Source organism: Phoenix dactylifera, chromosome 6 (assembly GCF_009389715.1).
Source record: "Phoenix dactylifera cultivar Barhee BC4 chromosome 6, palm_55x_up_171113_PBpolish2nd_filt_p, whole genome shotgun sequence".
NCBI lineage: Eukaryota > Viridiplantae > Streptophyta > Magnoliopsida > Arecales > Arecaceae > Phoenix > Phoenix dactylifera.
Window position 1 is genome coordinate 606,445 of NC_052397.1, and position 18,430 is coordinate 624,874.

The following is an 18,430-nucleotide window of genomic DNA, read 5'->3' on the forward strand; positions in this document are numbered from 1 at the left end:
GTCATGAATTCAGCTAAACCTTTATTTGACGTGAATCAAAAAGGCATGCTTCCAACACTCGTCAAAACTATGCCGGAACCCACAGCACCTTTTCATCGTATTTCCGACCATAAATTCTAAACCCTAAACCCTAAATCAACTCCTCAACAGTCTGATTCTGGAAAAGGCATCAATATTCTGGGGTACAGGATTTACATTGAGGCGATTAAAAATATTAAACTAAACCCTATACCAACTCCTCAATAATAGTCCGATTCCGAAAAAAGCGGCCCGAGCGGCGGCGGCGGTGGAGGACTTCCCCTACTTCGAAATTTTTAGGCTATAGTGAATAATGAAGTGGCCTTTCAGGCTAAGTATATATTTAGAAAAAGTAACAGGACTGCGGACTGGATGACCTCTTATGTAGCCTGTCGCTCTAAAGACACCTTGTGGGCCGGAAACAGAGAGTTGCCCAAAGCACTCCGAAATTTGCTGTTTTCTAATTTTGTTGGATATATCCATACTCGAACTCTATGTAACATCGGTCTTTGGCACGAAAAAAAAAAAAAAAATCAATGTTCTCGGGTACAGGATTTACACCGAGGAGATTAAAATATTCAAGATCACTTTCATTCAATCATGACTGATAACCAGAATGACTATCAGTTAATGAAACCTGTTTGCAGTCTGGCACAAGTTTTACCAATAGCAAACTGAAAAGAAAACAGCATAATGCTAAAATAACATGAAAAATCATCAAATTTGCGACTTTTTGACCAAGATTAACACATGAAAAAATTCTAATACTTGCTTTCCTGGTTCCATGACAAATATTCTCAGAAAATATGAAATGATAATTGGGAAAAGGGGAGACCTACTGCATTGTAAGATTCAGAAATGACAAATAGAACAACTGATTTCTATTGTTCGCTTATCAGCATCACTTATAAGATGGAACAGTAGTTATAATCATCCTCCCTGATCACATACCATACATCACACTTCTGACAAATCGTTGGAAAACGAGGACCAGTGTCTTTCTTTCCATCCTTCTTCTCTTCCTTGGGTGGACCTATACTAACGAATTGTGCCGATTCCTGAACTTCCTCGTCTTTCTGATGATCTCAGATGGGTCTGCATCTCCTATGACCGTGACCAATCCTTTAGGTGGATCAAGGACGATGGAATCTATGCCTTCTATCCCTGCAACCAATTTCATAACCTTCTTCTTACACTTCGTACATGATATATCCACTGACACTACAGTTTTCTGCAGCAACAAATAGCGCCATTTACAGCATTTGTGGAAGGAATGGAAATTTATGCTGAGACTACTTCTTGCGTCAAGAGAAAACCAAATATATAGCATGCAAAACCAAATCAAACCAAAACTGAATCAGCAATAAAGAAAAATAGAAGAACAAAATGCATACAGGCTTATTAGCCTTCTTGGCAAAAAAATAAAAAAGAATAAGAAAAGAAGTTCATAGATCAAGAAATGGACCTTTGGCATGCTTTTAGTTGAAGATCTATCAGGTGGAATGGTGGAGATGGAGATGCAGAGGCAGAGGTGTCACTATTTATAAGGCCACTTTTTCTTGGATTTTTTTTTTCTTTCTTTTATCAGCTAGTACAGATTATTTTCCCCTTTCAACTTGGTTATGCTTATGGTCCTTGCAGATTCTGCTAAATCATCTATAGAAGTAACCTGACTGGAGATTAGTTGAAGAAAAATTGAAGGGACCTCACAAGTTGGGAACAGAGAAGTAAATGTCGTGCAGAAGGCTCTTTAATGGATCATCTACAAAATAATGCTTGTCATTTAATGTACATAGTTTAATAATACTGCAGCAAATGGAGGCGACAAATACTCGCAAACTCCTACCTTATGTTTGGAGTGTGCTTGTTTCTCCACAGAAACGGAGGGAAAATTTTGCAATATACTGTTGTCAGTCATTCATGAATTAAAGTACCTGAATAATTAAGTCAAGGCATACAGGCTTACAGCAAAGATTAGCCTGAAGGAGACCATGTGTTTCAGTCGAGCAATTTCAAAATGTGTTGGGCCTCAGCTCGAAGCCAAGCTGATAGTCTGGGAGAATGTCGTAAGGTTGTAGATCAAAACCTGACTACTTCAAGCATGATCCAGCGGCTCCATACAAGAAAAGCCATGCCAAGCTTCTCAGATGAAAAACTAGCAGAGCCTGGTCTGAAAATTCACTAGACCAGGCTCCCTGTTGATGCTGTTGGAAGAGCAGTCAATTTATAATAATCAAATCAACATCATATTCTGATCATGTTATGGAGAGATCAGTTCAAGCTCACCAATTTAAACTCTCTCATGGCAATTCTCCACAGGCCATACCGATATTTGCTCATTAACCAGTCTCGTTTTGAGTCTTACTAAAATTACCTGTTTGATCAATAAATCAGCATCGCTTGCCAGTCCACTCAAGTATAATTGAAGGCAGAGGTAAACTCGAAAACTTGAACCGATATTAACAATCTCCAAACCTCAGTAATTTTGATCAGAATTCTTATAAGTTGCACAACATGAGTCGGATCACCCATATCTCATGCATAAAATCCAAACACAGAAATGATATGAACCTATATCATGATAACTTGATTATAAAGTTGTGTAAAAAAACATCTCACCATTATCCTAAAGACTAATGACGACTACTTGCCTCTCCTGTCCAAACTTGTGATGCTTCATCTAATAGAGCAGTTACATAATCAAAAACTGATAAATCGATCAGGTTAATCTAATTCATATTATTAATTTTCAGATTGGGCTTCAGCTAGGAGGCTGACCTGTGCATGAGCTTTCTAATCAGGCACAGTCCCAGCCCTGAACCAGCTCAAGACAATGTTAAGTAGCATCAAGCCAGTTGCCTCATAGAATATCTACCATTTTAATTGTGTTACAATTAGACCTTATGCTGTCCCTTTCTTAATCCATGAAGTAGCTGCTGTATCACTTTCCTTGCAACTGGAAAACGTTATTAGTCACTTTCCTCTTTAAGATGTGGGAATAAGATAACCTCAGTCAAATAGCACAAAAATCCCATAACACCTTACTGCTGCCAAAACAATCTGTACAATGTACATAGGCAAAGTTTTATGCTGACAAAGTTTCATGCTACAATAAAAAGAGTTAAGTTGATTAAACCACAAAACAACCACTGGACCACATAGTTTCACCAAAAGGAATCATTCAGAGGACCAGGAGCCTAAACAAATGCTGCACTTTGGTCCAGAGCAAGCAGAAAATTTCTGATAATTCCACCGTCTCTTCAATAACATACAAAAAGTCAGTGTAAGAAACATAAGCGCGTACCTCTACTGTTAGTATGACTTTAAAGTGCGGATGACTCTTTAGCTGCCAAAGTAGCAAGAAATTAGTTGCACTAACTATTGGACAAGTTTCGGATCCTACAAGGAGAGTTCGTCGCTACACAGATCTCAGCAAGTTAGTAATTTATGTTTTCCTGCCAATCTAAATTATGATGCCTGACCTTGTGGGGTTCGTCTTTCCCTTTTCTTGATCTGGGAATCAGAACAAGGTTAGATTCAATAAATGTTTAGCCATAATTCATTATCTTCCGTACCTTAAACAAATTGAAATACTAGCATTCATCTTACCAGGCAATGGGAGTTTCCATTATGATAGTTACCGATGAAATCTTGGCTACAAAAGGGAAAACTTACTGGAGATAACTAAAGATGAGGTGGGTCTTGGAAAAAGAAACAGTCTATAGCAGGAGTTGCTTAAAATGCTAAAATTTGGATAATGGTAAAGTAAACAGCAGGTATCATTGTAAAAACAAAACAACTATGCTTCCAAAACTGTAACAAGTTAAGAATTAAAGAAAAATAAAGAGCAGAATGAGTCAGAAGTATTACTTATAGTTATAGATAATGGCAGTTGTAGATGCATGAATGCCACTCCATAAAGGAAGCAGTGCTTGGGCTTGAACGCACGTTACTATTAGTACAACTTACAATTTTTCTTGTTGTTCAAAACATAAATACATACTCTGACATGCCTGAAAGTTTTCAATATCAAGGAGCAAGTAACATAAATTGACCAAAATCCAACATATAGGAGATACTTTCAGCTAACTCCATTCTTGTTCCTTCTTTTTTTGTTTTTTTTTTTTTTTTTTGAGAAACACTTCCATGATATTCAAACTCAGGACTTTTTTTCATTGTTGACATTGAATCTTCCTGTCCTTGGTACCTCGGGTTGTAGAATCGCATGGACTTCCTCCTAGGTCCTCACTCTTAATATAGAAGTTCGCGATCTTCTGATCTAACTCGTAGTAATGAACCATGTTCTGCAGAGGTTTCATATCCAGGTCAATGAAGTTTGCCTGCAGAAAAGCTTAAAATAACGTCGTGAAGAAATTGCTCAGATAGCCATTAGAAAAATAACTAACTGCTCAACATCTGTTCAACAAAGAGGCGAAGACATCTAAATGCTACCAGAATGCATTCTTTTTTAAAAAACTTTTATGCTTTCCAATTTTCCAATTTTTCAAAAAATCATGGTCACTTTGCTTTACCATAGATGAGATATGAAGCATATTATTCCATATTGCAATAGGCTGAAATGTAAAATAAATAGCAGCAACATACACAATAATTTGACACTTATAATATCACATAAATGTGCACTATCACATACAGTTACTTCACTGATCGACAAACTTGATGACAGCCGACTTTGTGTGCGTGCATATCATCTTGAAAAATATCAAAATAAGAGCTCCAAAACGAAATGAGAAACTAACGATGGATACATACCTTGTAATCAAAGCTCTGATCAGATGATTCCATAAATAACCAGATTCTCTACTTCCACCTTCTATACGTCTTAAGCTGATCGTCAGACCACAATCCTTTGCTGTAGCAGCTATTACATAATCTCTTACTATTTTCAGGCTTTTCGAGAGAGAAAGAGAGAGAGAGAGAGAGAATGTAGGAAGGAATACTGATGCAAGAGCTCTGTATCACCTAAACTTTTGCATACCATGCAAGGCTGAGATATAACGTTGTAGTACGCATGAATAGCACCTTCTACTTCAAATTGTAAGGGCCCACATTTTTCTGTTCGGCCTGGGCCGGCCCGCGAGCTACGGCACCGGCCCGACCCATGTGAAAGGGGAGGGAGACTCCCGAACGGAGTCTTCTCTCTCCCCTGTTCCAACTTCTTCCTCCGATTCCACCGGAGGGAGGAGTCTAAGGTGATCACAACTTATCTTGTTTGAGCCGATCCTCGTCTATAAAAGGCTCTGTTCCCCTCTTCTTTGGCATCAACCTTGGGAGCTCTTTGTTAGGAGCTTAAATTGCTCGGCAATCCGTGGGAAGAACTCGGGGTATTCGCCGTCGATCCGGCTGGGAGAGCTCGCCAGAGACAACGTAAGCTTTCTCTCTTCCTTTCGCCGGTTGTTAGGCCACTGCTCCGTCTTGAACCTCCCCTGTTTTATTCTTCTTCTTCCTTTCGGTCGGCCATTGCCGGGATGGCGCGCCGCCGACGCTGCCACGGGCTGTCGACCACGGGGCTTCGCCGACCATGGACGGCTACCCGCTGCCGAACACTTCCCTCCCTTCGGGAAGAAGGAAGAAAGAGAGAGAAAGAGAGAGAGAGAGAGAGGGACAGCCACTCGGTTCTCTCCTCTCTCTAGTTTCTCTCTCTAGAGACTTTCTCTCCACGGGACTTTTTCTTTCTACTGGTCCTTCTCTCTACTAGACTTTCTCTATCCATAGATCTTTCTCTCTCTAGTTACAGTTTTCTCCCTATAGTTTGATCCGGAGAGATCATTGTTTGTAAGGACTGCTAGATAGCCTTGGATCAATAGAAGGTTCTGAGTTGTTAGATACCCCAAGTGATTTTTAATATTGACTTGGTTCTGTAGAGAGAACAATATGTTGGACAAAGAGACGTTAAGCAGGATTCTGTACACCCCAGTTCATAGATTAGGGTAATCTGTTTGAATTGTCAGCAAAGAAGTAAGAATTCTTGTACACTAACCTATATAATATAAATTTTGCACCTATGTTCGTATGATATGCTATGATCCAGTTAAGTAAGAAGCGGAAATAGTTTTATGATGGTTTTTGTATTAAATTGTATTTTATCGTATTTGCTTGTGATTGATATTATGATGTACGCATGTATGCGGATAACCTACACTTGCATAATCGGACTAATGGATGTAGTGCACTTAACTAACCATGTGATATTGGTTGTCCTGTGACGGGCTGGAAATGTGAATGTGGTTAGTCTAAAGCCTGAAGTAAATAAAAAAAAATTGACGTGTGGATGTGAACTGAATTGAATAAACAAGAACTTGGATTTATCTCGTTATTATGGCAGGCCCTGTCACAGGCTGAAAATGTAACACTTTAGCAGACCTCATTACAGGCTATGAAGTAGAACTAAAATTGGCAGGCCTCGCCATAGGCTAGAAATGTGATACTTGGCAGCCCTATCACAAGCTAGTAAATGTGGAACTAAAATTGGCAAGCCCCATCACAGGCTGGGAATGTAATACTTTGGCAGCCCCATCACAGGCTGGAGAATGTATCCAAGATTTGGCCCAAAGTCAATAAAATAATTGATCCAGATCAAGTTAAAAAGAATGGAAAAAAAGCATTGAAATCATTAATGAAGATTTATGTAAATATCATATACTATATCACTCTTGAGTGGATGGATTTTTATTGGTATTTGATGTTCATATGTAAATATTGATTATTCGAGCATTATTGATAGCCGGTTTTATGATTTTATGATATATGAATCGATTTCTTCCGATTTTCAAATTCATATTATTATTGTGTTGGTATGAATGCATGGGGATTCTGGGCTATAAAGCTCACCCCCTTCTTTCTCTTTTTCAGACACGCAGGATGCATAGATATGGATGGGATGGGCGCAGAGCGCAAATGTCAGAGTCAGTTAGTTAGTTAGTTTATTTTGATACCGATGAACATTGAAAGCTCTTGTAATTGGACCGATTTGATTATTTGGATATGTTGGATTTATCTATTTGAATTAAGTGGTTAATTGTAGAATTATCGGGATTTTGTTCATGATCTTTAGGGCACTACTCTAGGGCTCATGCGGTTGGTCGCGTACCGGACCCGAGTGCTGGGTTCGGGACATGACAAAGAGCATCCAGCTTTTGAGTTGCTAGAAGCTGATCTAGTACTCCAGAACTGAAAATCACCTCTGAAACAAGTTCAAGGAAGCTTGGTAATTGTAGGCCACGAACCTTGATCAGATCTTTGATAACCATGTTCATTTCATGAGACCAAACAGCAGCACTGTCCATGCCACCTCCCAAGCCACCAAAAATGCGAGAACCATTCAAGAATATGCGGAAGTTGTTTTGAGGAGTTGCAAAGAGTAATGTCATGGCCTGATACGCACTAGTTATAATAATGAGGTAGGTTCATTAGAGGACTATAATGTTACAAAGAACAATGAAAACAAAAGGAAGTAAAAAAAAAAAAAACATTGGGTTGATCGAAAGTGATAAGCAGTACTTGGCATATCATCCACAAAATGCTATGGCTAGACTAACTAAGAATATCAATTAGTCTCTACAATACCTCACATTGCTTTTATATTAACGGAATTAAATTAATGGTATGTTAATTGAGTAGATACATGCCTGTCCCTGATGAAGTTTCCGAAATTGATGCATTCTAAATCATGTTACATGATTCTTAATAACATTTGCCTTGGTTATGAATTCTGAAGATGGGAGGAATCCACACTTTGGCTGAACCACTCAAACATGTAAAGCAAAAGAAGCAGCAAAACCAAATATTATCACATAAAGCTCAGGAAAAGAATGAAAAACTACAAGAAACAAAAGCAAATGCTGCCATAGAGGAGTACCTTTATTTCTACTGCGACGCAGATGCCCATTCTAGGAGAACCTGAGATAAAGCTAAAAATATTATAAGCATGCTACTCAAGTCATATACTAGACGTCCATAGAATAGATCTAGAGAAACTCCAGAAGTGCGCACTATGCCAATGATGATGCAAATATCAATATGCCACTATAACTTTTTGGTGTTAGTATATCAAAGGCTGATTAGTATTAAGAAGTTAAAGATTACAAATTCTTGATAACGGGAAGCAAATGTTGTGAAAATACATAAATAAAAGAAGAAAACAAAATGGACTGAACTTGAGGAAAGAGATAAGTTGAATTTGAATACAGTGTTTAGACTAGTACCAGAATCTGGAATCAGTTATCACTAAAATTATGTCTGTGAATAGCCAGCCATGCATGTCACGTTTTTCTGCAAAGGTGAGCCAATGTGGCTAGTCCCTCTTAGGCTGAGTCTTCTACAGACTCAAAAATATTACAGACAACTATAGAGAAATAAATATAATCTTTTTTCATTTTTCTCAATTTTGTTCAGTCAATATTTTTCTCAATTTTGGTGCTGATATGTGTATTAGTCCAGGTCTCAATGTCAACATTTTTCAATTAAAGTTAGTTTGAGTCAATTAAGAACAAAACAGGCAAATCAAAACAACCAATCAAGAGAGAATTCCATTCTCCTGTATCCAGTTTAACACTTTGAAAGATGATCTGAAGGCCTTCAAAACATTTGATTTTTTGATTTTGTACACATTTTAAATACTGTGGATCATGATCAATGGTGTGAATTCTTATTTTGAGAAACCTGCAGTGTGATCTGCACTAAAACAGCTACTGTTCTACCCATCCAAGTAGTATTCATTTAACTATATTTGAATACATTACGGATTTATAGTAGACATGTATTTATGCCCCCACATGTAGACATATTCTTTGCTCGGAAGATGTATACGTATATATGCGCATGTGTGAGCAAAGCCTCTCAAAGTAAAAATGTGACAAATTTCAGACAAGCAATATTATCTCACCATTAGTTATTTAATTTAAGACAGGAATCTTAATCAATAGGGCTTTTGTGGTGCAAGATGTGCCCCCTGACTAACATGCTTTCATCTATTATATAATATCAGCACTAGTTTTATATGCAAAAGATCTAGAATTTTGAGAACCGGACGATACCAGTGAAAACTGAATGGTCAGAAATAAGAAATGCAGAAATCACATAAGACATCAACTTCTGCAGCATCAATTCGCCAGGCAGGACGCTGATCATGGATAGTCTTTCTAATGGACTCCAGAAATTCCCTGGATACAGCGACAAGAATCTGCCATATTAAAAGAAATTTGTAAGCTAATAATGGAGATCATATGGAAATAATGAGCTTCCAATTGAAAATAGAGTAGGAAACCATTGACAGCTTGTCTAAAACACTGAGTAGCAACTTCAGAATTAGTCTCATGCGAAACTTGTAGCTATTTCAGAGATACCAGTAACTGATATATGAAAGATAACTAACTCCTAAAATTTAAAATGTCCCCCCCCCCCAAACTCTTCTTCTTCTTTTGCACCAGGGGAGTGTGCGGTGATTAGCTGCTATCCATCATTCGCCATTATGAGATGCAATAAAACTATTGCCTCCTTTCTTTTTCCCTTTTGGATTAAGATCACCAAAGGCTCATTTAAACCAGTTTAAAGAGTTGAGTATGATCTTGAGTAGTAATTGAAGGCAAAGATTTTACCAATATTTCCATGTATTTGACTCCTGAATGCATGGAAAGAAGACTTACAGACAATTATAAAAAGTTGCAAGCTCCATAAACAGGCAACGAGTGAAGCTATGGCAAAATATATGGATCAGCGGTTTATATACCTCTGATGATGATGTTTATTTACTTTCCAGAATCAGGATCTCCTTCTCTTCCAAATTTAATGGATTTTTGTTTGAAACTGAAGAAGCTAGCATAACCAAAAGTCGTTTTGCCCAGCCAAAACCAAAATTGAAAGACTGAAACTGCATTTTCTCAAACCTTGATTGGCAAAATGCCCACCACTATCCTATATTATAAAAAAATTAATTACAAGAATCAAATAAATCATTTTGGTAAAATGTTTGTCAACAGTACCCAACAATCCAGAGTGCCGGAATTTGGAGCTTTGCTAACTCAGAAGAGTTAAACGAGAAATTGGTTATTTTAGGTACATCAAGATCAACTTGTATGCTTAAGTGGCTTTCTCACCTCACAACTATTATCTGTTAAACACCATAAAACCAAACAACTCTCATATTTGATATCCATTACCTTCAAAGGTTCAAGCAAATTAAACTAAAATTTGCTGTACATCACTCCCCCCCGGCCCCCCCCCCCCCCCCCCCCCCAAAAAAAAAAAAGAAAGAGAAATTTCAAAATTCTTGAGGCATTAAAATCAAGTACAACAAAAAGTAACTTTACCGTATACTATGGAAAAACAAAAATTTAGCATTAGATGGTGACATATTAACAGTTTCAATATGATGTTTAGTGCAACATACGTAAAGGTAATTGAATAAGGCAGACAGATGATAGCCAAAAGTTGGGGAAAAAAAATTATATCATGGAAAAGAAATGTCATACCCCGCAATCTATATACTTGGAGCCCAACATGTGACTCATCAAGTGCTTGATATAATTCTGCTCCGCAATATCCCTTGACTTGGATTCTAGTAGTTCTTCGACATCTCCCAATAGAAGTTTTTCCTGCCTAGATAGGACTGCACATATCCATTCACAGATCGGGTTGAGCCTTTTGGAACCTTCTGTATCCGTAATACTTTTCCAAACTGTTTCATAAGCCACCAAAATCCACGCATTACCAGGTCAGCGTCAAAATAAATAAATAAACAGAGCACTAACAAAACAAAAGAAATCTTGTAGCAAATAATTTGACTGGATACTGTTACCAGACATTTTAGTGGTTATGAAATCTAGAAGATGTTAGTTGTACTCATAATAATATAAATCATTAAAAAGTAAATGAGAAGAAATTTAATAGCAGAATTTCAGAGGACAAATCTACCAAATTCCAAACAGAAGAAATCTTTTTCCTTAAGAAAGTTAACTCTAAAGAGAGTAAAACCTGTAAAGTTGCTGAACATGCTGTCATTTACCACATATAATATTGCTCCATGAAACATTAAAAATGATGAACAAATTTTAATGAGCAGTAAACGCTATATAGAAAATGATATGTGATCATAATGCAGTTCATTAAATAATCAAAAAGGCTAGGAAAATAACTTCACAGAAGTATATTTATATCAGGTAGAGCCTAATGCTCGAAATAATGCTGAAAATATAACAAAATCAAACGGCACAGTATTTAGAATTATCCTTTGCATCTTCAGCTCTTAGCATCATTGCCATGTCCTATAATTAAACAGCACCGTATTTAGAATTATCACTAAATTTCGTGCATCAATACCACGGTTATTTGAAAACTTCTATTTTTTCTATATTAACATATATCTAAGTAGCTAGAATTAGGTTTGCACTACCACGTCAACAGTCAACTTCCAGGCCTAATGCGCCTCACGCAACACACACCTGATCAAAACTTGGGCCAAGAATTTCGAGTCAATTTGACTCGTCTAGAGAGCGAACTCCCTAAACTCATGGGTCCACAAACCCACCGTGCATCCTTTAATTATTTCTAATGATCATGTTGTGACAATACACTAGTAATTGAACGGACTGGAATTACAAATTCACTACTCCTCACAAAGGTGGAAACCGCACGATCCTGAATCCGAGTCCGAATAGGACAAAGAAGATGCAAACCAAATCATATCCGCTGAGAAAAGAATGATCCGGATCCGTGCCCGACAACTAATAAGATTTGGGCGGGTTCAGATACAAGATTTGGATGGAAATGGGCGGGCTACATTTGTAAATGGGCCACCTGCCAGCAGGCAAACTTTGATATTGCTCGTAAGACTCGTTTCACTCGTAAAATAATAATAATAATAATAATAATAATAATTTTAAAAAAATCTTGTTGGAGTTTTTTAAAAAATATATATTTTTTTCAAAACTATTTCTAAACCATCAAAATTTTTTATTAAAAATATAATAAATATTTTATATTTTTTTAAAATATGCTACAAAATGTACTAAAATTATTTTTTTAAATATTATATTTTTATAAAAAATATTTGGACGAGAAAAAATTCTTATCGAACCAAATGAGTGCAAACTTTTTTCCATCCTTTGTGTGGGCCGGGCCCATTTGCTTCCTCCCCCCCCCCCCCCCCCCCCCCCCGCCCGCCCCGGCGCGCAGGGGGGGTGGGTGAGTGGTTCTACCGCGTAGTTCGTCATTAATTTCGCGCTCCATTTTCTATCATGGGCACTTAGGTCCTATTTGGGAAGCTTTTGGAAGGCCAAAAAGCACTTTCTGGCTCTTCAAAAGTAATTTTGGATAAAAAATGTACTTGGTAAAAATTTCGAAAAGTTAAAATAGCTTTTTGAGAGAAGCTATATTTTGGAGCTTTTCGAAAAAGCAGTTTTGAACTGTCAGAAAGCTGTTTTTTTTTTTACCAAAATACCTATAATAAATATAACAATTACATACTTTGTTCCTTTATAAATCTAAAAATTTGCTGGAGCCCTAACAAAGAACCTTAGCCGTGGATCAGACTCCCTTCCATGTAAGAAAATGTATTCTTGTTTCCTATTATTATTTTAGACATTTATTATTGTATTAAACTATAAATATAATATTATATTATATCATAATACATTAATATGTAGGTTAAATAATTTAATATTATGTTATATTATGAAAAATTAATTTATGCTAATAATTATAATATTTTATATCTTTATTATGGTATTATACTGTAAATATAATATTGTATTACATTATATCATAATATATTAATATGTTATGTTAAATAATTTAATATTATATTAAATTATTATGCTATAGTATGCAATGTTATATTACTATATCATAATAATATTATATTATATTACAATAATATTATACTATATCATATATTTATATATTAATATATGTTATATTTTATTATGCTCTGTTGTATAATACTATACAATGTCCTTTATGGTAATTTTGTCATACAAAAGTACTTTCTCAGTTTGTTTACCAAATACATGTTAAAGTGCTTTATCACTTTAAAAATATAGTTACCAAATAGTAAATAACGTTTTGTAAAAGCTCTATTTCAAAAAGTTCTACTTCTAACCGCTCTACTGCCAACAGCTCCTCCAAACGGGGCCTTAGTTGGCAGTACAAAAGATATGGGGCAAGCTCGGCAAATGGGATAGGTTGAATCCACCCGAAGGACCGGAACCATGATGGCAGGAGAAGTTGGGTTAGAGACTTGAAGGAAATCAAAGAGAGTGTGCGAAATTAGGGTTTTGATTGGAAATTAGGGAAGAACTGGAACCGAAACAGAAGAGAGGAGTGATTTTGTAGAATAAAATTGGAGACAGGAGTAGAACTCTTACCCACCCGGTGGAGGCCAGGCGGAGGTCGGACAAGACGAGGCAAAGCCGATCAGGGTCGCAAAGCCGTGATCGGTGGGTCCGCTTCATGCCGCCAGGCGGCGTCCGCGCCGAGGAAAGGTGGTGGGGCCACTTTTCTCTAGCGGGGAAGCAAGCGTCATTCCCAACTCCTCTGCTGGTGCTGGTCACGTGAGATCGAGCACCAAGAATTATTGTATTTATGGGCCGGATTAGGCTTATTAAATTGGCCCTAGTTGACTAATTGGGCCAACGGACCGCGGTGCACAGAACTTTAGCACAAGCCTAAACCTAGCCCGTCCTTGGCTATGTCCTCCGATTAGCATGGGACCAGCTCTTGGCCAAACCTGGTCCCGCGATCATGTTACCTCTAGTTCCCCATCAAATGGATAGACTTGGACATGGCCTAGCGATTCTTACACTTGTGATATTGGACTTTTCATCTTATTGGTCCCCATGATATAAGGCCTTATATACATGCGCGGTAATTCTTGGAGCATGGATGATTGGATAAGCTATTCTAGGATTAAACTCCTTCCAACTGGAAACACTGCTAGAATTGCTGTAAAACTTACAAGGCCGAGATTGGATGATTTGTTCCATGATGGAAACACACTCGAGATTCATATATTATGCTAAAAAAAAGAGAAGAAGATAAACTTACAATTTTGGATCCAGAAATTTTAGGCCACAAACAACATATTAGTACGAACCATCATCAAATAATGCACACCGTGTACAACAACACGGTACGTGCTCATAGATTATGTTGTTTGATGGTTTGTTGGCGGCCGGTGCTGCAGTATTTCACGGTGCCGTGCATGCAAAGGATTCGTGCTCCCATGCAAAACGGTCTTCCTCAGCTTCCTCGCTGCGCTGGTCATGAGTTCAGACCTTCTCCCAATTCTATTCTGGTTAATTGGGAGTCGCTGGTCAATTACGTGCACCTAGTCAAGAAAGTTTTATCCGTTACTGATAAAATTTCTCATCGAGCAACAGTTTCCGGCGACAGGGCGGGTGGGAATGTCTGCTCCCTGATGGCCTCGCATCGACATCTCGGAGAGTGCGGGATAACTGGATCTCGTCAGTAGTTTGGAATTAGCTGGACGCAGCAGTGCCGTTGTCGGCAAATCATTAATGAATGATATAGGAGAGGAAGAAAGGACGGAAGTAGACAGAAAAATCAATGCGTCCGGGCCCATCGACTTAACATCAATTTAATAAGGTCTAATTAATGGCGAAGAGAGAGAGATTGTTGCGCATCCAAAATGAACAGCATTTTGCACATGGAAAATTATACAGAAGAGAGAGAAAAGAGAGTAGGGTCGGTCGGAAAAGTCTTGCAACTCGCCCGACAATGAGGAAAATAAAAAGAAAATATGTTATAGTAGGAAGATCACGTAGAGTGTAACTCAACAATAAATTCGCATCCCTGGACTTGGTATCATAGTAATAGATATATAACATCAAAAAGTAACAACATTTCAAGGTCACGGGCATAGTCGCATGCAATTTAGAAAACAATGAATTTGTCCAAAAAAATAATGAAGAAAATAGTAGCTGTATGTTTTTTAATTGAGCAGAAGAATAGGTAGGCTTGCCCTCCTCCCTCTCTCTCTCTCTCTCTCTCTCTCTCTCTCTCTCGACAATGCGGGGCATGCATTCTCCTTGATACAGTACTCCTCTACATGGAGGAAAGGAATGGAGAAACGTTTTGGACAAACCAAGTGCCTAGCAACCCTGCAGTCGCCCTAACATTTTTCACTTTAACACCAAATACAAGACCACAATGAGGAAGGGGCAAACAACGTACAATAGCCAAAAGATAAGAGAGCTGTAAAAAAAAAAAAAAAAAAAAGAAGCATGTTTAACTTACAATTCTTCATTTTTTCTGAGAGGAACATGATAAACTTATAATCCCTAAGCTTTTCTTAAGCAAGCCATACATAAATCTTGAATTGGCTATAATATCTGCAGCATATGGTAATCTTCAAAAATGTGATGGATAACTCGAGATATTTGATTTTTTCACAAGTACTTGGAACAGTGCTCCACCATACAGTATAGTGACGTGCATTCTTTGTGAAGGTGGATGGTTACGGCGAACCACGCCACGGAAGAATTAATGCGGAAGGAGCCGCTTTTGTAGCTTAAAAGAGATGGGGTAGAGACGAAGGACCGCGTACTGTTACTGTTTTGCCGGGCTACGTACGGTTATGGTGGTCCACTTCATTAGGACCAGCCGTCGTCTAAAATTAATGATGCTGCCGAAATTTTACGTTTCATTGACTGTGTGTCTTAAAAATGGCTACTTAGGTAACTTTCCCTTACATAAATTACCATTTGTTATCTTCGCTAATTAGAACAATATGTTTTAAAATCCAAATTTTTATGCCAGATAAAAATTATTTTATTTTCGGATAACATTTGCATACAAATATACATATCGATATGAATATATGTATGTATATACATAACTATACACGTACATATATGCACATACAAACATATTAGGCAAATAACTATGTTATTTGCCCATTATTGAATGTTATTTTATGTTATAACAGCAAGATAAAGGTGAGATATCGCCTACATTAATTATTTGAACTCAAAGGATTTCTGTGTGGACCATTCTAGGCAAATAAAGCCTGTCTGTAACCATTATAATGCGAATGGCATTTTGGGCTAGTTCCATTAGGATGGTATGAGACCGCTATGGAAGCCTTGGCTTGGATGTTTAAGGAACAACTCATCAAAAATGCAAACCTTTCATCTTTCAAATTTCATGCTCATATTTCCAAGCTTCATGATTTACCAACAAATTATATGGGTAAATCTTTTCAAAGAAAATGTTAGGGGCATTATGAGATTTATTACATTGTTGTCGTCCTATGATCTTATCATCATGTAAGACTTTCCGTGAATTTTTTTTTTTTTAACTTTTCCTTTCTTTTTTTTTTTCTGAAACTTCAAAATAGAAGTCTGAAAATTCTAGGTTATGGTTCCTAAGTCTCATGCACCAAGACAAAGAGGAAATATCTTTTAGGACCTTCCATGAATTACAAACAAATCTCAGGTACATTATAACAGTGCAATGTTTCTGTGGAGAAATAACTAAACTAGTCCGATGTAAAGATTTAAAATGTTAAGCTATTGTTGTATATATATACTTCTTTATTATATCCTTATTTTATTCACTTAATGAAAGCGATTAGGCAGATGCCTGATCTTTTCTTTAAAAAAAAAAAAAACGATTGTATTCTTGTTAGTTATATGCTATAATCCAGCTTCAATTTATCGACAATCAAAACAATATTTCCATACATTAATTATGCTCTATTGTGCTAGTTTCTAAGTGAGGGATCTATCTGCTTGAGGCCATTGAGTGTAATATTTCAACTACATCGACAATTCCATGCAATGAGGACCCACTAACTATACTCAGATGCATGTGCTAGTCAAGTTGTAATTTCAAGACATTGAATTGATTGCTTGATATGAAATATGAGTTCTGGACATAATTGACATGGCAATACTTAACTTATTTAACTAGGCTAGGTTGAGTTACATATTTAATAAAATAGTCAAATTCAAATCTAAATTTTTGACCCGTTTAATAAATAAGTTGGATTTGGATTGATAAATTTTTGACCTATTCTATACTCAATATGACCCATATTTGGTCCGACTCGACTTGATTGCTATCGCTATATTTTTTATCCTAACCGGGTAAGCTCAAACTAAGTGGGAAAAAAAAAAGAGACTTACTCATCTTTTGATATATCAATTTTACCCTTGAAAAAAAATGAATTTGACATATTAAAGTAGAATAAGTGGAGTAAAAAGGATTTTATTCTATTTAACCTATGGTTGGCCAAGTTCCATGCAATCTTGATGTATGGTTTGGTTGGTTAATGCAGTTCATGACCTCCGAAAAGATAGAGATCATTCCAATCTTGCCTAATAGCAATTGCCACGACACAGTTAGATTTTTTTCAAACAAAAGCAGAAAAATAAAGCTTTGAGGTATCAAGCAATTCAAATGCCTTATTTGAGGAATAATGAAGTAAAAAACTTCCCCCAACTTTATTAAGAGAAAGGAATGTATCCGCGAGAGTTTTTGGAAGAAGATACTCACCAAAGAGGGGTTTAATACTCTCATTGGAACCTTTTTTGGAACTAGATGAGATTAGAGCTCCACAAATATTTCTGCCCTTCTAACATTCTTTCTACGCGTAAATTATTCCATAATTAGATAGCTCAGACTGTTTTTTTTTTTTTAAAGCACAGTATTGATTAATTTTTTTTTTGAAGAAGAAGAAGATTGTCGCATTTTTTACTTGCTAAACCTGCCGACATAGTGTCACCATCAATTGGTCTCGAGCTCTTCTCCCTATGCCCCCAAAACTTTTACTTGTTTAAAGTTGAAGGTCTCACATGTCGGTTATAACGATCAGAAGATGAAACCCGCTAATTCAATATCTCTGAAATTGAGTCAGAGAACCAACATTTCATGATGTAAGCTGGAGTTTTCGGCCGATACAAGCTCGTTGTTTTGGTCAAGTTACACGGAAAGATCAAAACCACTAATTCAACATATTTGAAAATGAGACGAAGAAGTACCTGTTCATGATATAATATGGAGTTTTCGGTCAATATAATCCAGAAAAACTTTTAGATATGGATCATTCTGGTTACTATAAACAAGGCTAGACAGAGTACAGGAGCAAGATATGTCAAATAGAAAAGCCGAATTGCATGCCAAATTTTAAAAAACTATAACTTGATTATACGATGCCCAATTAATTTATATACATTTTTGAAATCGGGTAGTATTTTAGGATCTACAATACTAGTCATAACTAGGGGATTGAATCAGACCGAAATTTTGCCGTTTCAGCTTTGGCATGAGTTGGTCAAATCAAAACTTTCTTTTTTGAAAAAAAAATAAATGGATATTATCTTTCAATCCATGAAGAATTAAATAAAGTGGCAGAAGGTAAAGTTGATGTAGA

General features: G+C 36.8%; 1 long non-coding RNA gene across 1 annotated transcript; it reads right to left on the reverse strand.

Annotated features, from left to right (window-relative positions):
- Positions 1-712: 712 nt before the first annotated feature.
- On the reverse strand, positions 713-13,418 carry LOC103703839. The gene is made up of 6 exons (XR_003384980.2): positions 13,401-13,418; positions 10,509-10,714; positions 9,075-9,220; positions 7,898-7,949; positions 3,889-4,358; positions 713-1,249 (listed from the first exon to the last, which is right to left on the reverse strand). It is a non-coding gene; the product is annotated as an uncharacterized LOC103703839 (long non-coding RNA).
- Between the last annotated feature and the right edge of the window lie 5,012 nt (positions 13,419-18,430).